The sequence below is a fragment of the Macaca thibetana genome, chromosome 3 (assembly GCF_024542745.1).
Source record: "Macaca thibetana thibetana isolate TM-01 chromosome 3, ASM2454274v1, whole genome shotgun sequence".
Lineage (NCBI taxonomy): Eukaryota > Metazoa > Chordata > Mammalia > Primates > Cercopithecidae > Macaca > Macaca thibetana.
In genome coordinates this window covers 7,403,068-7,424,613 of record NC_065580.1, presented here as the reverse complement: position 1 = coordinate 7,424,613, position 21,546 = coordinate 7,403,068, and the positions used below count along the sequence as shown (strand labels likewise).

The following is a 21,546-nucleotide window of genomic DNA, read 5'->3' as shown; positions in this document are numbered from 1 at the left end:
TGAAGCAGTGGAGGGAAGAACTTGCAGTTATTGGAGCAAGGCCCTCAAATACTGAATAAAAATCAGTCAAAGACTTTTACACCTAGGCAGTCAATGATGTTTTAGGACTTATAATACCTAAAATATCTTACCTCCTGTTCCATAGGGAGGGCCGTAAGTGCAAAGCATCCCTAAAATGCAGAAGGAGCCAAGAAACCAAAGGAGCGGGCAGACAAATCCAGTTTGTCAGTTTGGGGTGATTTATTAGGGGAACTAACAGACAGAAGCCTGGTCATGGGCAGTGCAAAACGGGTAGATCTCCGCATTGCAACCCCCCAGAGCCAGGGCAAAAGTAGACCTCGGGGGAAATGTAGGTGCTTCGGGCATCACGGTGTATGATTTCTACAACGAAACCAAGAGTTGTTTTGAAGGAAACTTAACAATGAATGGATGTTCTTACATAAAGAGTAACACAACAGCCAAACGTATTATCTCACACCTGTAATTCCAGCACTTTGGGAGGCTGAGGTGGGCACATCACCTGAAGTCAGGAGTTCGAGACCAGCTTGGCCAACATAGTGAAACCCCGTCTCTACTAAAAATACAAAAATTAGCCAGGTGTGGTGGTACACACCTGTAATCCTAGCTACTTGGGAGGCTGAGGCAGGAGAATTGCTTGAATCTGGCAGGCGGATGTTGCAGTGAGCCGAGATCGTGCCACGGCACTCCAGCCTGGGTGGCAGAGCCAGACTCTGTCTCAGGAAAAAAAAATAAAAAATAAAAAATAACACGTCAACTCGACACTTTGTAGCCATTCTCAGATTTGGGGTTTGCCAGGTGGTAAAATAAGGTCACTCTTGCACCCATACCTCCCATCCCCGTTTCTTAGAAAAATTCTGGAGTAGATGCTGCACTGAAACAAATGAGTAAACTTAAAAGGTAGAAGTCAAGATACAGGGAATAGAAAGTACAATGCACACATGCACACACACACGCAAACGTGCAAAAGGAAGTACAACACAGGAGCAAGGCAAGGGGGCGATGGAGAAGGAAGATTCTGTAGTGACACCGGGGCAACCTGTCTAGACTGGGTTCTAGATGGAATGTTTATGAAAAGAGAAAAAGGAAGGGAGAGAAAGAAAAGGAGAAAGGGGGAAGAAGGAGAGGAGGAGGGAAAAAGGAGGATCATGTTATTCGATAGCCCCTGTGCTAGCTGCTTCTATTAATTTTTTTTTTTTTTTTTGAGACAGAGTTTCGCTCTTGTCACCCAGGCTGGAGTGCAATGGCACAATCTCAGCTCACTGCAACCTCCACCTCCCAGGTTCAAACGATTCTCCTGCCTCAGCCTCCCAAGTAACTGGGATTACAGGTGTGCACCACCATGCCCAGCTAATTTTTGTGTTTTTAGTAGAAATGGGGTTTCACCATGTTGGCCAGGCTGATCTCGAACTCCTGACCTCATGATCCACCCGCCTCGGCCTCCCAAAGTGCTGGGATTACAGGTGTGAGCCACCAGGCTCGGCCTGTTCTTAACCTGTTTTGTTCATTTAACTCAAGGCATGACTTTCCCGGAGGCAATCAGTTTGTCAAAGGGATTGGTTGGGCCTGGGAAGACAGTCAGTGTTGTTCTGAGATATTCTCGCTGGCAATGTAGTTAATTTTTAAGATTTGATAATTCGATAATTAGGAATATCTGAATTACTGACCAGGGGGATTCAATTACTGATCACGGTCCCCAACGAATCTTCCAGCTTGGATGTTGTATTACTTTAAGGGAAAGCTAGAGAAGATTCAAGAAAATATGACAATGTGATTCTTTTAGAAGAATGTCCGTGGAGGATGGAGAGTCATCCCAGCTTCCATGGAGATTTCATTAAAGCAGACAAAAGCAACACAATAGTCAAACATAAAGAAGACCTCTTGGGTTCATTGGAATTCTATTTGGCCACATCCCACCAGACCAGCTCCCAGTAACTGAGATCCTGTTTGCTTTAAATACATTTCATTTTGAGAACGGTCCTCAAGAATGTACATATCGCTTTCATCCACTTTACTTCATTTGTCTGATTTCTCACAGTGTTGCCTGAAAAGATGATTATTTGGCACATGAACAAAGCTATCAACATCAAAAGTTTCCAAATGGACTACTTCTCGTTAAATTCTTCATATTTTCAATAACTTACCTGGGGTCCTAGGGTTTTTCTAACTTTCATCTTTAGAGTATCTTCATTCAGCGGATGTTCTTTCCATCCCATAACCAGAGTTTGCTAGTTTGTAATTAACTGCAGACAAAACTGATCATTCACTCAAGAGACCACTGATTAACATCTACCAAGAAAAGCCCCACAATTTTTGTATGAATTATCTAGGGAAACCGACCTCTTTTGATCAAATCCATCCATGGGAACTGAACCAAAGAATTTGCCTTGAAAAAACGTCTCTTGCCCTTTTGAAGATGTAGGCAGCTCTAGAAGAGGACTGTGGACTCTCTTCCCGTGTCCCTGGCATAGCCTAGCACAGGGCTCGGTACATAGAGCCATTAGCTAGTGCAACCAGGTATCACACAGGAGGTACTTAAAGATGAAAACAGCATCTTCCCCCTTCCTCAAAAGATTTGCATTATGCTTTTTCTGGTTTGGAATAGAAGCAATCAGCATGCGGTCTATCAAATAAGATGATCTTCCCCGGATATTAGCCAAGGGAAGTCCTCTGCCTGACACTTAGGATAGATCCCCCTCCTCCCCAGTCCCACATCCCCAGCCCCGGGCCCACACTTTGAGATGGTAAGCCCTTAATTTCTAACGAAAGCCTCTGCAATTACAGCCCAGTTGGTGAGTTTCCTGAGATAACGGCCCACCTCCATGGAGAAAGTGTACTACACAGTTATTGGGGAAAATATTGCTTGTACCCTGAGATGATCAGATCCCACATGATGGATGGCAATGGATTACTGGAATGGCTGCGTACCCAGAGTGGGTGAGAACTGGATTCTTCCGAATGGTTTTTAAGACAAAAAAGAACATGGGTTGGGAAGGTTGACGACTACAGAGGAACTTGGAGGTCAGAAGAAACTTGGAAGTCAGAAGAGTGTTTTGGGAACAGAAGAAGGTCTGCAGGCCTTTCCCGCTAGAGCAGAATCAGACAGAATGCACTGGAATCTTTGCATAGATGCGCCCATAGTGGTTGGAGGGAGTCAGAACTAAGAGTAAGGCCACTTTAGTAACTTTTAATTCCCTTTTTTCCCTCTTCCCCACTTTGATTTTTCCTTTTTCCCCTATAGATAGTCATATTTGGCATTGTTTACCAATTCTATTGTCTTGTTCTAAGCATTATAATTATTTGAGAATGTGTCTAGCGAGTGCCTGTTAGCACCTGTCATATGCCAGGAGCGTGTCATAGAACATGTCTTAAAACAACAGAAATGGATCCTCTCTCAGTTGCAGAAGCCAGGAGTTGAGACCAAGGTGTCAGCAGGGCTATGCTTCTCTGAGACTCTGGGTGGAAAATCCTTTCTCACCGCTTCCAGCTCCTGGTGTTGCCAGCCGCGCGTGGTGCTCTGCGGCTTGTAGGCGCACTGCTCCAGCCTCTGCTCATCACCATGGGGGTTCTCCTTGTGCGCCTCACTTCACGTGGGAAGACAAGAGACAGACAAGCCTGGGGTTCTGCCCTCCAAGAGCTAACAACTCTCAAAAATGGGTGGAATGGTTTGCAAAAACTGGCAAATTTTATTCCTAAGTGTTTTTTCCTGCTTGCTTTCTCTTTCTCCGTCCCTTCCTTCCTTTCCTCTTTTTTTTTTTTTTTTTTTTTTTTTTTTTGACAGGGTCTCGCTCTGTCGCCCAGGCAGGAGCGCAGAGGTGCAATCACACAGCTCACTGCAGCCTAGATCTCCCAGGTTCAAGCCATCCTCCCATCTCAGCCTCCTGAGTAGCTGGGACTACAGGTGCACACCACCATGCCTGGCTACTTGTTTTTATTTTGTGTAGGGACAGGATCTCGCTATGTTGCCCAGATTGGCCTGGAACTTTGCCTGCTTTCTGTTAGCTTGCATCCCCTTTTCCGCTTCTCTGCCCTTCGTTAAAAGTGTTGCTTTTCTTCCTCAGGAGACACAAGACCAGAGACGGCTTTCCTGGCTCACAGGTTGAAGTTTGATCTGTTTCCTTTTCCTTCTCAATCTGAAAAGAAGCTCCTGGGTGCTTTGTTTCTCTCCATCATTGTTAAGTTAGAACTGGCTAGGATGGAGCTTGCCTACTAATTGGAGAGAAAATGTACAGGGTCTTCTTCCTAATCCTCTTTTAGCTACAAGGAAATTTCCAGGCTTTGTGGTCACTACTGCCAAACTGACCTCCATGGTTCACTTGCACCTACTCTCTCCCACCTTCCCTGCCCTCCATAACTTTTATCTTTCTCTTCCCAACTTCCTCCCTTCAGCTCCCGCCAGCTACCTGCTTTGGGTCATGACTTTATGCTATGCCTTTTTTTAACATTATCCTTTCCGCTTATGAATTGATTCTGGCAACTACATCCCCTGACATTGGCCCAGTTTTCTTTCCTCGACACCAGGCTGCAGCAACTCAAGTCTGTACCATGTAATTCAGCACTTTTAATCTTGTGTCTTCCCCTAATTCCTTCACATGGTTATTCTAGCTTCCCAGTAACCCTTAAGCAATTCCTGGGCAGCATCCACATCTCATACGTCCTTCATATCACAGAAAAATATTGACCATCTAGCTTGTTCTCGGTGTTGAATTGTTTATTTCACTTTACACCATTCACTTCTTTTTCATTTTTATCCTTTTCTTTCATGTCTCTTGTATTTGGAGTAGGCTGAAGCCCTTTTCAAGAGTATCTGAAATATAGTGAAGCAACTAGATAAGACTCTATTTCTTGCTCACTTAGCTATCCAGGGTGGATATTCCAGGTTGCTCCACATGGTCATTCAGGAACCAGGCCGATGGTGGCTCTGCCATCTGGAACACGTGGTTTCTGATGCTGTGTTGATTGTCATCGTCCCAGGCAGAGCATGGGCGGAAGCTCCGGGGAGGCTTTCGGGTCAGGCCTGGCAGTGGTGCAGGGCACTTCTGCCTGCCTGCCATGGAAGAGATAGCAGTCATGGTCACCACCAGCTGAAACAGGGGACCTATGCCCAGCTTGTAGGAGAGAAGAGGAGACTAGGGTAGGAGGAACAACCAGCATTCTCTTCCACAGCCCTGATCCTCCCCATCTCATCATGTTGTTCCTTGTATTCTACAAAAGGATCATTCTTGAATGCAGCTCTGTTGAGCAGCCGCATGTGAGAAGACATGTTTCTGCAACAGAGAGGTGCATCAGGCAGCCCCGGCTGCCGTAATAAAGACCTCAGACGGGGGCTTAAACAGCAGAAACTTAGCCTCTCACAGCTCTGGAGGCTGCAGATCCAACATCAAGGCCTCCGTGGGTTCAGCTTCTTCTGATGCCTGTCTCCATGGCTGGTAGACGCCATCTTCTCTCTGTGTGCGTCTGTGTCCTGATCTCTGCTTATAAGGACACCAATCATGCTGTTCCTCCATATTGATGTCACGTCAATTAGAGCTGGTGCCACAGCAAGACACTCAGGAAGACACATGTGCACCATTTGGGAGATACACCCTATGAAGATTCAGGAGCTTTGACACTGAAGCTTTTAGAGGTCCTATAGTCTGTGGCATGCCAAGATATCGATTCTAAGATAAAGGACAAGTTGTTGCCCTTTGCGGCTCCTACCAAGAAAAAGACACAGCGTAGAGTGAACCTCTGTGGATTTTGTAGGTAGCACAGACTTCACATAGGAGTACAGATCCAACCCATTCTGGGGGTAACTTGAAAAGCTGCCAATTTCAGGTAGGCTCAGAGAAGGAGAAAGCTCCACAACAGGTCCAGGCTACAGGTTGCCCTCCCACTCCGGCTACATGACCCAGCAAATGGGATGGTGCTGGAGGGACCTGTGATGAAGAAGGACACTGTTGCGGGGTGGCGGGTGGTTCCTGGCAAGACCCATAGGAGAGCTATTCTGCAGACTTACTAGAGTTTGAGAGCATGGATATGCCTCTCTAAAAACAGCTCCTGGCTTGAACCCTGATAGAGACTGAGCTTCTGACCATTAGATATCAAGTGGCTATGTGACTAGAGCTGCCCACTGCAAGGTGGGTTTTACCAGAGTCACTGAGTGTTAAGGTCAGGTGGGCAGAGCAACAATCCACCAAATGATAGGAAATGTTATACACCTGAGAGGGAGAGTTGGCCTGAAGTACAAGGACACCTGGAGCCTTAGTAAGAAATGTCTTGGGATTGGAAAGAGTATGATGGAAAGGCCGGAGGCAAAGAAGTCTGAGGATGGACCCATGCTGGTGGCACAAATGGAGCACACCATAGTGCCTCGAGTTAATGCTCATCAGAGAATGTACACCTGAGCCTCTCCTTGGTCACCAGTGCTGGTGCAATGCTCCTGCAACAAATGACACAAGTAGAGACCATTCATGAACTCAACAACATGGTCTCCCTCTCACCAAGGCCAATTCGGTTACTATCGCTGCCGGATATCCAGCCTGTCTATAGCTAAAATTAAAAAGACCGACAACGCCAAATGGGAGCACACATGGCACTACCACTTTAGTAGAAGGTCTGACCACTTCTCAAAAGACTTAACACTCCTGGGTGTTTACTCAGAGAACCAAAAACATCGGTCCATAAAAAGGTGAACGGGAATTTCAGAACAGCTTGATTCGTAAAAGCTCCAAACTGGAAACAGTGTGGTGCTATCAACTGAACTGCATCCCCCCAAATTCATATATTGAAATCCTGACCCTTGGTACCTTAGAATGGTACTGACTGTGTTTGAAGATAGGGCCTTTAAAGAGGCAATTAAGTTAAAATGAGGTTGTTAGAGTGAGCCTTAAATGCAATCTGATTGGTGCCCTTTTAAGAAGAGGAAATTACAAACACCCAGAGAGAGAACCTCATGGGTGTGTGCACACCTAATAAAGAGCATGTGAGGACACAGCAAGAAGGTGGCCAACTGCAACCAAGGAGAGAGTCCTCAGAGGAATCCAACCCCACTGGCAGCTTAATCTTGGACTTACAGCTTCTAGAACTATGAGAAATTAATTTCAGGCCAGGTGCGATGGCTCACGCCTGTAATCCCAGCACTTTGGGAGGCCAAGGTGGGCGGATCATAAGGTCAAGAGTTCAAGACCAGCCTGGTCAACATGGGGAAACCCCATCTCTACTAAAAATACAAAGATTGCCCACGTCTATAATCCCAGCTGCTCGGGAGGATGAAGCAGGAGAATTGCCTGAACCCAGAAGGCAGAGTGCAGTGAGCTGAGATCGCGCCATTGCACTCCAGTCCGGGTGACAGAACGAGAGACTGTCTCAAAAAAAAAAAAAGAAAAGAAAAGAAAAGAAATTAATTTTGGTTGTTAAACCACCAAGCCTGTAGTACTTTGTTATGGCAGCCTGAGCAAACTAAAATACCCAGGTATTCATGAACAAAATAATGAAGAAACAAATGGTATGATTTTAATGATAAAAATCTACTCATCAATAAAAAGTAAACTACTGATACATGAAACAGTAAGTCTCAAAAATATTACGCTGAATGAAAGCAACCTTACGCAAGGTTTCCTACCACATATCATATCCTTTCGGTTACATGAAATTCTACAGCAGGTAAAACTAATGTATGGTAAATAAAATTAGAATAGTGTTTGCTTCTGGGGCCAGATTGTAATGAGCACTGACAGGGAAGGAGCGTGCAGGAACTTTCCAGGTACTGGATTTTTAAAAAGGGTTCAGTTACACAGGAGTATGGGCTTGTTAACCTGAGAAACAGAACCAGCAAGAGATACATATGAAGAAATGTATTGCCAGGAGTTGGTTGGTACACAACAGTAGAGGCTGGCAAGGCAAGTCTGAAATCGGTAGGGCAAGCCCTAAGGAAGGGCTGTTTGTGACTCGTTTTCCTCTTGGAAATAAAAATTCTATGGTGCAGCTGCTTTATAAAACAGCCTGGCAATTACTCAAAAAATTAAACATAGAGTTACCACATGCAATTCTACTCCTATGTGTCTACTCAAGAGAACTGAAAACTTATGTCCACACAAAAACGTGTACAGGAATATTCATAGCAGTACTATTTATAACACCCCCGAAGTGGAAACCAGCTAAATGTTCACCAGTTGATGAACAGATATATAAAATGTGGTATTTTCAAGCAATGGCTCGTTATTCCGCCATAAAAGGGAATGAAATACTAACAAATGCCACAACATGGATGAAAGATGAATTGAGCGATATGTAATATCTCAATTAAAAAATAAAGTTCCAGGCCGGGTGAGGTGGCTTATGCCTGTAATCTTAGCACTGAGGCTGAGGGGAGTGGATCACAAGGTCAGGAGTTCGAGACCAGCCTGGCCAACATAGTGAAACACCATCTCTACTAAATATACAAAAATTAGCTGAGCACAGTGGCGTGCACCTGTAGTCCCAGCTACTCAGGAGGCTGAGGCAGGAGAATTGCTTGAACCCAGAGGTGGGGTTTGCAGTGAGCCGAGATCTTGCCATTGCACTCCAGCCTGGGCAACAGAGCGAGACTCCGTCTCAAAAAAAAAATGTTCAGGCACAGTGGATCATGCCTGTAATTGCAACACATTGGGAGGCCAAAGCAAGCCTCTGTCTCAAATAAATAAACACGAATATAAATAAACGCAATTTGAACTATTGTCCTTGAACATGGTAGATGTGCACCTTTCTCAGAAAGGAAGATTTTACTTTATTACAGCAACCAAACCATGTTAATGGTTGCAAAATTCCCGCAATAAAATATTTGTCCAAAAGTTGTGTTGACTCACTTTTTTTCCTTTGTGTTTTAAGGATATGACATACATGCAGTGAAGTATATACACTTTCAGTGACCAGCCCAATGCACGTTTGTACAAGTAGGCTCCAGGAAGCCTTCACTCCCCCAGATCAAGAAGACACAGAACATTCTGGCACTCTAAAAGCCTCTCTCTTGCCCCCTCTCAGTAACCAGCAACCCTGTTCTGGCCCCTAAACAGAGCTACTGATTACTGAGAGACAGATAAACTGCTCTATCACTTTAGAGTGGCTTTGCCTTTTCTTGCTCCCTTCCACATGCTGTGAGAATTTGGGCTGTGACATCAGCAAGCTCTTGTTCTGCAGAAACTTCACAGAAATAGAATCGTGCTCTCCCATGGGCTGCTTCGGTCTCACGCCATGTCTGCGAGAGGCATCCATGTTGTATGCAGCTGCAGTCTGGTCTTTTCCACTGCTGGTTTGCATTGCATTCTGTGAATATGCCACAGTGGGTCCATTCTACTGCAGATGGATATTTGGGTTGTTTCCAGTTTGAGGCTATTATGAATAAAAGCTTACTTTAATATTAATATTATTAATGGGCAAGAAGGACCTTCCCATTGAGCCTGCAGAAAGAAGGCTCATGAGTTTGGCTGGGAAGTCACTGATGCCCATCTGTCTGCCCCAGGAGGTCATTATGGCCCATCATGTTGTTACTGAGCAAAAGAGGTCACTGACCTGTGCGCTAGAAGCCAATACTAAGACACTGGGTTTTAGAGAAAAGAAAAGCTTTTCACTGCAAGTTGACCAACAAGGAGACCGGAGTCCCGCTCAAATCTGTCTCGCTGTGCTGTCTTTAAGGAAATAATTTTGTTAGAAAATGGTTAGAGGGATTATGTCCACACAAAAACGCGTACAGGAATATTCATAGCAGTACTATTTATAACACCCCCAAAGTGGAAACCAGCTAAATGTTCACCAGTTGATGAACAGATAAATAAAATGTGGTATTTTCAAGCAATAGCTCGTTATTCAGCCATAAAAGGGAATGAAATACTGACAAATGCCACAACATGGATGAAAGGTGAATTGTATGATATGTAGTATCTCAATTAAAAAACAAAGTTCCAGGCTGGGTGAGGTGGCTCATGCCTGTAATCTCAGTACTGAGGCTGAGCGGAGTGGATAACAAGGTCAGGAGTTGCTGGGACTAGCAAGAGATTGGTGGAAGTAAAGAGGAGGTCTGGCAAGTCCTCAGACATGTGCAGTTATCTCTTCCTGCCTCCTCGTGGGTGCTGTATGCAAATTAAATTCTGGGGCAGTTAATAAGAAACATGTGTGGAAATTCAGGCTGTGATATCAGCAAGCTTTTTCTATAGAAACTCCAGTTGGCCATTTTGGGTCCAACTGATTTCTGCCAGTTTTGTTATCACTTGACGTAGTTTCAGTATCTACCCCAGGAGGTCACTATTACCCATTGTGTCTGCCCCAGGAGAGGTTGCAAGAGGTCCCCACCCATCTCCCTTCCACTCACAGACCCTGAAGCAGAGCTTGTCTGGTTTCAGGCAAAACAGAGTCAGCATCCTCAAGCCAGGAGGGTCAAGTCCCCTGGGATTTGTTCAGAAGAAATTTCACAAGCGTTTGGCTGAACTTGTGTTCTAAATGTTACGTACTGTAAAAAACTTTAGAAATATTTGTGTTCTAAATGTCTTAATGTACTGACATCTAAATGCTGAGTAATGTAAAGAATTAAAAGGCAATTTAATAACCCTTTGGCTCATCTGTAAGTTTCTTCATGTTTTCTGAAAACTTGTTCTTTTTCTTAAGTTTGTTTCAAAAATGCTAAAAAATTCGCCAGGCGTGGTGGCTCACGCCTGTAATCCCAGCACTTTGGGAGGCCAAGGCGGGCCAATCACGAGGTCGGGAGATCGAGATCATCCTGGCTAACACGGTGAAACCCCATCTCTACTAAAAATACAAAAAATTGGCTGGGCGTGGTGGCGGGCGCCTGTAGTCCCAGCTACTCGGGAGGCTGAGGCAGGAGAATGGCATGAACCCGGGAGGCGAAGTTTGCAATGAGCAGAGATTGTGCCACTGCACTCCAACCTGGGTGACAGAGTGAGACTCCATCTCAAAACAACAACAACAACAACAACAAAGCTAAAAATTAGGCCTTGCCTAAAGAAAAGAGTCACCCTGGATTCTAACCTCACCTAATATGAGGCTTTCCCTATATTCTCAGCTAAGGGGTAAGGACCTTGGACCTTGGCCCTTGGAACTCCTGGATTCCACCTGCTGGTTGGAGCTGACAGGCAGGGGCCCCTGGGGGGCTGTGACGCCCTGTGTGATGTCATCAGGCTTTGTGAGGTGGCTGTACTGCCCTTTGAGTACTAATGTGTGACCCAGCAACCCAGCACAACCAGGCATCTGCTTGGAACCCAGCCACCATAAAGCCTGCTAACTAAAAAAAATTTTACGTCTCTCAGTTCATTCAGCACAGACCTCTGCCTCATTCACCTATGACTCTGCTTGGAAAATACATCAGTTGCAAAGCAGTCAATGCAATTCTCTCAAGGGTAGGTGAAGTGAGCTCCATGTGCTAGAAGTGGGAACAAAGATGGGGGGAATGTCTTTCACTTTGAATCAGCGGAAGCAGTACATCAAATCCCTGCGTCTTGAAGGAGATCATAGCTCTGGGGATTAGGATTAAGAAGATTTATTTTTTAAAGGAGGAGTAGCCTCCAAGCTGGTTACACCACCCTAAACGTGGACTGGGTGTTGTAATGGCTTTAGTTCATGAAAAATAGGGAAAGTTTTCATTATATGCGTCTTTATGCTGTTAATGTTTATACAGTGAACGTATTACTTATTTGGAAAAAAAAAAAGGGAGAAAAGGTTCTTAGCAGTGTCATAAAGTCCTAGATCTTATATGGAGATCAGTATTAAGATGGTCCTAGGAAAACCAGGGGTTTAAAAATGCTGATTATAAACTGGGCATGGCGGCTGGCATCTGTAATCCCAGCTCCTGGGAGGCTAAGGTGGGAGGACTGTGTAAATCCAAGAGTCCAAGATCAGCTTGGAGGAAAGAGTGAGACTCTGTCTCGAGGGAAAAAAAAAAAAAAGAAAAAGGTGTTGATTGTTTACAGAAAAATAAGTTGTGATATTATCTAAAGCATTTTCATGTTTTCCTGACTCAACAGATTCATATTTTTTTTAAAACTTGGCCAGGCACGGCGGCTCACGCCTGTAATCCCAGCACTTTGGGGGCCATGGCAGAACGATCACTTGAGCTCAAGAGTTTGAGACCAGCCTGGGCAACATAGCAAGACCTCATCTCTATTAAAAAAAAAAAAAAACAAATTAGGCATGGTGGCACTCACCTCTAGTACCAGTTGGAGGCTGAAATGAGGATCATTTGAGCCTGGGAGGTTGAGGCTACAGTGAGCTGTAATTGAGCCACTGCACTCCAACCTGGGCAACTGAGCAAAACGCTGTCTCAAAAAAAAAAGAGAAAAAAATAAAGAAACTCAATGATTGTAAATGCATATTTAGGCTAGGGTTTTGGGGTGTGGCAGGGGCGTGTTGGTGACTACTAGCTGCATCCTTTTCTCTACAGGATTTTTTAAATCATCTGCTAAGTCTCTTTAATGCACTTAAAATTTTATTTGCTGTACATATGAATCCTCATTGAAATATATTTTACAAATTCTGTGCTTTTCTAGCATTGAATTCAGCATCTTTTACTGAAGAAGATAACTAAACATGGTTGTCTTCTGAAGACACAAAGTCCAAAGGCCAATCACACACTTCTTACATCGATCTCTCGGTAGGAGGGGTTTTCTGTGTTTTGTGGGAGTGTAGGGGGTAGGTTGGGAGGTGAGGTGCTTGTCCCAGAGAAAATATAATATAAGAACTCATATTAGTAAAATAAGAAAATTAAGGAGGTTGGGGATATGTTCATAAGTGTTCACATCTAAATAGAATTCCCCCCAAGTTTTCCTGATATATTAGAATCTTTCTAGAGAATAATTTATTTTTCAGTAATAATCCTATTGACACAGGATTCTTTCAGTGCCACTTTGCCTGCCGGAAATTTCCCAGCTGGCAGCACCCCTCCTGGGCCTTGCTTGGCTCTGGGCTCACCTCTGGGCTCACTCTGCCCACTCGACCCAGCAGGCTGTGCTCGGCTGGCACTACCGACCGAGATTCCGCACACGCAACTGCTCTGTGCTTAGTCCATGGCTGGTCTGGGTGTGCCACAACCGTCTTCCACCTTGGGCACCAGCATCTGGATGAGGCGGAACGTGGTGGTGCCTGAAAACTCAGAGATGCCAACAACCACAGAGCCCCAAGGGGTGTTATGGCTCTCACTTGGGGAGTCCCAAGGTCTGAGCCCCCAAGGACTGTTACAGCTCTCTCTCTCCTTCCTGCCACCTGCAGCATGGTGAATGGGGTCAGGGAGGGGGGTGTGTTATGGCTCGTTTTGTTGTGGTGAACAGTGCAAGGGGTGTGTTGCAGTTCATCTGTGCTACAGCTCATTCTGTCCCACCTGCTCCAGTCCACTGCTCCTGGGCTGTCCCAGCCCCACCACCACTTCCCATCATGTGGGGTGGCCACCTGGCACTGATGGAAGGTGGGAAGGCTATAGTGTTCCAGCTCCTTTTGCACCTGCCATTTGGTGGGTCCCAGGTCCTTGTCCTGTGTCCAAGAAGAATGAGGTTACACAGACACTGGAGAGTGAGCAAGGCAGAGGAGGGTTTTATCGAGCAACAGAACAGCTCTTGACATAAGAAGGGATCTGAAGTGGGTAGCCCTCTGTGTGAGAGGGGGCTCAAAGGTGGGTAGTCCCAACATGTGGCTGAGTCTGGGGTTTTCATGGGCTCAGAATGGGGAAGTGTGTGCTGGAAAGAGCACCAGTCCTTCCAGGTGGGCCTGGAAATAACACCATTTGATTGGCTAAAAGGCATTGAGAAAGTTCTCACTCCGGTTGTGGACTCTGGCAACTCAGTTGTGGTAAAGTAAATTAAAACAGTTTTATTCCCTTTTCAGGTGTCCTAATCCACCATTTTCCCTACTTTGCCTTCTTCTCTTCATATATTTGATACTTTTAATTGGCATAATCAAATATTTCATTCCTAAAGTGCTACTTATTCAGTCAATGAATCTCTATTTTGCACCCAGGATCTTGGCCAGAGTGTCCTGGGGGAGTATTTCTGTTGTAATAAATGCTCCCAAATCCAACTTTACATTCCCCCTCCCTTATTCCGTATCCTCTGGACTCAGTCCCATATGTGTGCCCTGGGTGCCTGCTGGTTCAAGATGGCTAATTCTGCAGCTCCTTTGGGAACACTCTCCTTCTTCTCTTAGCAGGGTAGGACTTTCCCACACAGGCTAAGTTGTAATGTGACCCTACTTATTGATCTGGTGGCCAGGAGGGTACTGGGGGGAAGGTCCTGAGGGAGGGCATGTGTTGCCTTGCAAAGCAGAGAAGGAGAGCTAGTCTTCTTGGGGAGCAGCGGGCCATTTCTGTAGGTTCAGAGGATTCCTGTGGACCTGGGCCTTCCTGGTCTCCGGCGTGTCTCTACCCAGATATCCCCATCCCAAATGTCAGAGCCTGCCTCCTTCCCTGGATAGCAGACCAGGCAGGCTTGAGAATTCAACCTGCCCTGGAGCTCTGCTGCCCTGATAATCAGGCCCTGAACATGACCCTCAGCTCTACCCGCCCTTAGGTTGTAGGAAATGAGATCCTTCATATGCTAACAAGGGCCTCTGACTCTGATACTTTGCTTTCAATTGGTGATTACCACCCTCAGCCTTCCTTGCCTTTTTCAAATGCAACCATAGCATCCGACAATAGCCGTCTATCCTGTAATATTTATAATTACTCCTCCCTGTTCCTCAGTCAAGTGCATGAACCAGAACATTCCTTTCCACCTGTATTTCATCCTGATTCACAGCCAGTGAGATTTTAACAAGCACATATCAGCCACAGCATGCCAGGGGCTTTCAGAACACCACCTTTCCACCAGCGATGGGATGCTCAGGGCCAGCCACCTGGAGGGTGGTCTAGCCCTAAAATCCTCTTTACAGCCCATTTTCCTGGACCATTAGCAACCGTCATACTAGGTCAAGTTCCCCAGGAAAAAGACTCTTAGACGAACATTTGCATGGAAAAGTTTATCAGGAGCGGATCTGGGGACAAACACTGCAAGGCAGGGAGACAAGTAGGTTCAATCAGAGGAAGAGGCTAGATGGTGATGCAATTTCCAGAAGAGACTCTGCCCACCCCACAGGCAGCTCGCACTGAGGGCTCTCCAGAGTCCCCCCAGATAGACAAGGGAGCTGTACCCATTGACCAGTCGTTGAATGTGAGATCCCCAGGGCGGGGGACGCTTGGACAAAGCGGCTTGACTAGGTCATGAGCTGTGAGCCTATGGCAGCTACTTCTCGTGGCAGCTGGAAGAAGGAGTGTGTCTGCCCTGAAGGCGGTGTCTGGGTGGCGCAGCACAGCATCCCATGCATAAGACATTTTGTGCAGGTGTGTTCAAGTCTCTTTGAGGGGACAATGTCCTGTTCTGGTGGTTTGATGCCATGGAATTGTTCTGGATACCAGGTTCTGTCAAGCAGCGTGGGTTTCCTACTGAAGCTACAATGTATATGCAAGCCAGTTCCTGGGACATGCCTAAGGTCAAAACTGTAGAAGCCAAAGCCAAGCACGGGGGCAGGCATGTGCCTACAGCTCCAGCACTTTGGGAGGTCAAAGACAGAGGATCACTTGAAGCCAGGAGTTCAAGGCTGCAGTGAGCAATGATCATGCCAGCTGCACTCAAGCCTGGGTGACAGAGTGAGATACCAACTCACAAACAAAACAAGGCCATGCACAGTGGCTCATGCCTGTAATCCCAGCACTTTGGGATTAATCGCTTGAGAGGCCAAGGCAGGCAGATTGCTTGAGTTTGGGAGTTCGAAACCAGCCTGGGTAACATGGCAAAATGCCATCTCTACAAAAAAAAAAAAAAAAAAATACAAAAACTAGTTGGGTGTGGTGGTGGGCGCCTGTAGTCCCAATTACTTGGGAGGCTGAGGTGGGAGGATCGCTTGAGCCAGTGAGCTAGGTCAAGGCTGCAGTGAGCCACGATCACACCACTGTACTCCAACCTGGGTGACAGAGCTAGACCCTTTCTCAAAACTGTAGAAACCAAATTATGTTCTCAAGTCAGAGAGAGGACAAAAATGGGAGACAATACTAAATGTTCAAAGGTCAAGAAGACACTTGAGCAAACCAGAGTGTGAGACGAAGGAGGACAGAAGCTGAGGGTCCTAGAGCTTGGACTGACCTGCAGGGCCTAAGGCTCATTTCAGCGACTACCTTTTCCAGGTGCCGGGATGACATGTGATGGAAAGGGGCAGGGTCCAGGGGACAAGTGGCCGATGTATTCTTGTGTTTACCAGTATCCATGCTGTTTGATATGGTTTGTTTGCATTTCTAATCTGTTTAGACAATCTTTATTTTAAAAATATCTTTCAGTGTAATGCATACATATAAAAAATAAAATAAAAACAAAAAATTATAAAGAAAATCAGCAGGTCCCTGCCCAGTTCCTGTCCAGCCCCCAGTTCAACTCCCTCTTACAACCACTTTTGACTCTTCAATCTATTTCTTATGACAGTTACCCTCTTTTTTTTTTTTTTTTTTTTTTGAGACAGAGTCTCGCTCTGTCACCCAGGCTGGAGTGCAGTGGTGCGATCTTGGCTTACTGCAACCTCCAACTCCTGAGTTCAAGCAATTCTCCTGCCTCAGCTTCCTGAGTAGCTGGGATTACAGGCACACGCCACCACGCCCGGCTAATTTTTGTACTTTCAGTAGAGACAGGGTTTCATCATATTGGTCAGGCTGGTCTTGAACTTCTGACCTTGTGATCCACCCACCTCGGCCTCCCAAAGTGCTGGGATTACAGACGTGAGCCACAGAGCCCGACCCACCTTCATATTTTAAAAGGGGGTTGTTAGAGTTCTATTTTTTGATTAATTTCATACATCAACTTCATTTGTATTATATGACCTCCATTTCTTCTAGTTTATTTTTCCTAAAAAAAAAGTCTGTGTGTGTGTGTGTTTTTTTTTTTTTTTTTTGTGGTTAATGTAGTAATCAGTGTTTGCATTTTACCACTCTGTAAATATTGTTCCTTAATTTTTTTTTTTTTTTTTTTTTTTTGAGACAGAGGCTCACTCTGTCGCCCAGGCTGGAGTGCAGTGACACAATCTTGGCTCTCTACAAGCTTCGCCTCCCACATTCACGCCATTCTCCTGCCTCAGCCTCCAAAGTAGCTGGGACTGTAGGCGTGGGCCACCTTGCCCAGCTAATTTTTTGTATTTTTAGTAGAGATGGGGTTTCGCCGTGTTAGCCAGGATGGTCTCGATCTCCTGACCTCGTGATCTGTCCGCCACAGCCTCCCAAAATGCTGGGATTACAGGCGTGAGCCACTTAATTTTTACCATCAACTGTGTCATCCACCTAAACTTCTCCATCCCACATACTCTTCCTCTCAACGGGGTTGCATTCACCGTCCTGGGTCCATGTCTGGGTTTTTGTTTGTTTGTTTGTTTGTTTAATAGACAGTCTTGCTCTGTCTCCTAGACTGGAGTGCAGTGGCATGATCTCAGCTCACTGCAACCTCCACCTCCCGGGTTCAAATGATTCTCTTCCCTCAGCCTCCCAAGTAGCTCGGATTATAGGAGCCAAACATCATTCCCAGATAATTTTTGTATTTTTAGTAGAGACAGGGTTTCACCATGTTGGCCAGGCTGGTCTCAAACTCCTGACCTCAAGTGATCCACCCACCTCGGCCTCCCAAAAGTGTTGGAATTCCAGGCATGAGCCACTGCGCCCAGCCCATGTCTTTATTTACTTTTTCCTTTATTGCCATTTGCAATCCCCAGGTAGTTTCCCAAAAAAGAATACATGGAGAGTAATTTTTCTGAGCCCCTTTATATACCTGAAAATATTTTTATTCCACTCCCAAGTTTGATTAAATTTTGACTAGATTGAGAATTCTAGGTTGAATATCATTTAACATAAAATTTTCAAGCTGTTTATCTATAGTTTCAGAATCCAGTGTTGCTGTTGAGAAGTTTGATGTCATTTTGATACTCTTTCTTGTCTCATTCATTATATGGGGCATTCTGTGGGTCCCTTTCATTCTGGAAATGTTTGCATGATTGCGTTGACCATTTCCTCTCCACTTTTCTCTCATCACCTTGTGGAACTCATTACTGGGCAGATGTTCTTTCTACCTTCTAGAATGAAACACCACAGGTCTCAACTTTCTTTTAGGCTTCCCTCTGCCATTTTCTTGTGCATTTCAAAATATTCCTTTCTCACCATTTTTCTAATTATTTTTATCATGTATTTCTTTATTTTGAGACAGAGTCTCACTGTGTTGCCCAGGATGAAGTGCAGTGGTGCGATCTAGGCTCACTGCAACCTCGGCCTCCCGGGTTCAAGCCATTCTTATGCCTCAGCCTCCTGAGTAGTAGGGATTATAGACGTGGGCAATCATGCCCAGCTAATCTTTGTATTTTTAGTAGAGATGGGGTTTCACCATGTTGGCCAGGCTGGTTTCCAACTCCTGACCTCAAGGGATCCGCCCACCTCGGCCTCTGAAAGTGCTGGGATTACAGGCGTGAACCACCGCGCCTGGCCATTTATTCTGATTTTTAAATGTGAACAATCATGTTTTAAATTTCAGTTTCCCCTTTTTATTCTCTCAATGCTCCTTTTTCATAGCCTGTTCCTCTGGTTGTATGAGTGTAGCATCTTCTTTGATCTCTCTGAGCAACCAACATTATGTTTTGATATTTTCAAAGTTCTCATTTCTTTCTTCCCCTTTCTGGTTCTATTTGCATTTTCTTTCTTTCTGGAGGCTTTCCTTAAAAGTCTCGGGCAATCCTTGGCAGCTGTAGGAGTCAGCTCCGGCTGCCATAACCAAGTCCACAGACTGGGAGGCTTGGCCAACAGACACTGATTTTCCCACAGTTCTGGAGGGCAGACTCGGCATCCAGCTGCCAGCAGGCTTGGTTTCCCCGAGGCCTGTCTTCAGGGCTTGCAGGCGGTTGCCTTTCCGCCCTGACCTCACAGGCCTTTTCTCTGTGCAAGCACCTGCCTGGGGACTCTTCCTCTTCCCATAAGGACGCTGGTCCTATTGGATTAGGGCCCACCCTGTGACCTCATATAACCATAATCACCTCTTTAAAAGCTCTGTCTCCAAATACAGTCGCATCGGGGCTTGGTGTTTCCACGTGTGAGTTGCGGGGGAACACGGTTCCGTTCATAACAGCATTCGATTCTGATATGGTTTGGCTGTGTTCCCACCCAAATCTCATCTTGAATTCCCACGTGCTGTGGGAGGAACCCAGGGGGTAGGTCATTGAATCATGGGGGCGGGTCTTTCCCATGTTGTTCTCGTGAGAGTGAGTAAGTCTCACGAGATCTGATGGTTCTATGGGTGGAATTTCCCTGCACAAACTCTCTCTGCCTGCTGCCATCCATGAAGGTGTGGCTTGCTCCTCCTTGCCTTACACCCTGATTGTGAGTTCTCCGCAGCCACGTGGAACTGTAAGTCCATTAAACCCTTTTTCCTGTATAAATTACCCAGCATTGGGTATCTTTATCAGCATGGTGAAAACAGATTAACACCGATTCCAATCCCAAAGTGAGACGCCAACCAGCTGAATGGAATCGCTGAGTGTTGGGTCGACCTTGGCCACAGGTGTGCTGTCTTCAGGGGGACGGCCCAGGGAGCCGGCTGCTTTATTGGAAGCTCTTACATTTCAGCATATGGAGGTCTTTTCTCTGGGCCCTGTCTTCTCATCCCAGAACGATTCTCCTATCAATCCCACCTCAGACGTAGCAACCTGGCTGCCAGGATCCTGTGTGGGAGGAGGGAAAGAAGACAGATAGACCCAGACACTCCACATCCACACATTCTAAGTGACACTCTTGCTTTTAGCCGCAAGCTTTCCTTTGTAGAGGCTCAGCCTCTCCCAGTCTACTTCTTCAAAGAAACCACTCTGACTCCTGCCTGGATTTTGCTGTGCAGGGCTGGGCGAAGAGAGCTGACTATTCTGAATACTAACGTGGCTTTCCCCAAGCCCGCAGCCATGAGTCCACTGACTCACCAGGGGCCTCCAAGCCTCAAGCTTCTCCAGGGTTAGCAGCCTTCTTTCCTCATCAGAGTCCTCTGTCTTTTCACATTGTTCTCATCCGTCCAATAACGTTCTCTCCTCCAGACGTGTTAAAATCTCACGTGCGTTGCTGTTCCCTCTACCACTCTCTTTTCCCATGAGAGTTTTTAGCTTTATTCTTATTCACAGTTGAGTCAAGAGAGAGAGAAGACACACACATTCAATCGATCATCTTTAAAGGAAACCTCTCAAGACTTTCTTTTTAAAATAAATTACAATTTCAGACAAGGAAAATATAGAGAAAAATATGAGCACTCTGAGTTCTCATTTATCAAGCTCAATCAAATCACATCATTTTGCCACATTTTCTTCAGAGCTTTTTTAAAAAGTCAGCATTAACAGTAGGAGGCTGGACATGGTGGCTCACACCTGTAATCCCCACACTTTGTGAGGCTAAGGCAGCAGAATTGCTTGAGTCCAGGAGTTCGAGGCCAGCCTGGGCAACACAGTGGGACCTTGTCTATATCAAAAAATAATAATAATAATAATAATAATGATAATTAGCCACACATGGTGGCATGTGCCTGTGGTCTCAGCTATTCAGGAAGCTGTGGTAGGAGGATCCCTTGGGCTCAGAAGGTCGAGGCTGCAGTGAGCCATGTTTGTGCCACTGCACTCTAGCCTGGGTGAGGGGAGTGAGACCCTGTCTCAAAAACAAAAAGGATACAGTAGGAGTTCTTTATTCTCCTCCCCTCCACCGTGAAGGTAATCACTGTTATGTAAATTCACTATTTTATATATATATATATAAAATCACTATTATGTAAATTTGTGTACATCATTCACATGCATTTTTTTTTAACCATGCATTTGCTACATATTGGTGTACCATAAATAATAGCACTCTTTTTCATGTTTTCCAGATTTATATCCCACTGTACTTGCTTTTCGCACATGACGTTTTTAGACTTTACAGCACCAGTGCACATAGCTTCAGCAGATTCATTTCCATCATTGAAAGAGTAGCCTCGCTTTATTAGTTCATTTCCATCATTGAAAGAATAGCCTCGCTTTATTAGTTCTCCTGTTGAGGGAAACTTCAGCTGTGTCTAATTTTCTTTTTTTCTTTCTTTCTTTCTTTTTTTTTTTTTGAGACGGGGTTTCACTCTTGTTGCCCAGGCTAGAGTGCAGTGGTGTGATCTTGGCTCACTGCAACCTCTGCTTCCCAGGTTTAAGCGATGTTCCTGCCTCAGCCTCCCGAGTAGCTGGGATTACAGGTGCCGTCCACAATGCCCGGCTAATTTTCTGTATTTTTACTAGAGACAGGGTTTCACCATATTGGCTAAGCTGGTCTCGAACTCCTGACTTCAGGTGATCCACCTGCCTTGGCCTCCCAAAGTACTGGGATTACAGGCGTGGGCCACCACGCCCGGCCAGTATCTAGTTTTCACTATGACAAACATACTTCAATAAACATTCTTGTACCTGTCTCATGATACATCTCTTTAGATGAGAGCTGCAACTTATGAGTCTCTTTTTTTGTTTGAGACGGAG

General features: G+C 45.5%; 1 protein-coding gene across 2 annotated transcripts in view; it reads left to right on the top strand.

Annotated features, from left to right (window-relative positions):
* Nucleotides 1–11,174: 11,174 nt before the first annotated feature.
* GALNTL5 (polypeptide N-acetylgalactosaminyltransferase like 5) overlaps nt 11,175–21,546 on the top strand; it is a 65,617-nt gene continuing 55,245 nt past the window's right edge. Inside the window, exons 1-2 of one of the 2 annotated variants that reach the window (XM_050785894.1) lie at nt 11,175–11,384; nt 12,531–12,634. The gene's annotated coding sequence lies outside the window, so the exon portion shown is untranslated. The remainder of the gene's footprint in view (nt 11,385–12,530; nt 12,635–21,546) is intronic. The other variant, XM_050785893.1, reaches the window with a different exon arrangement.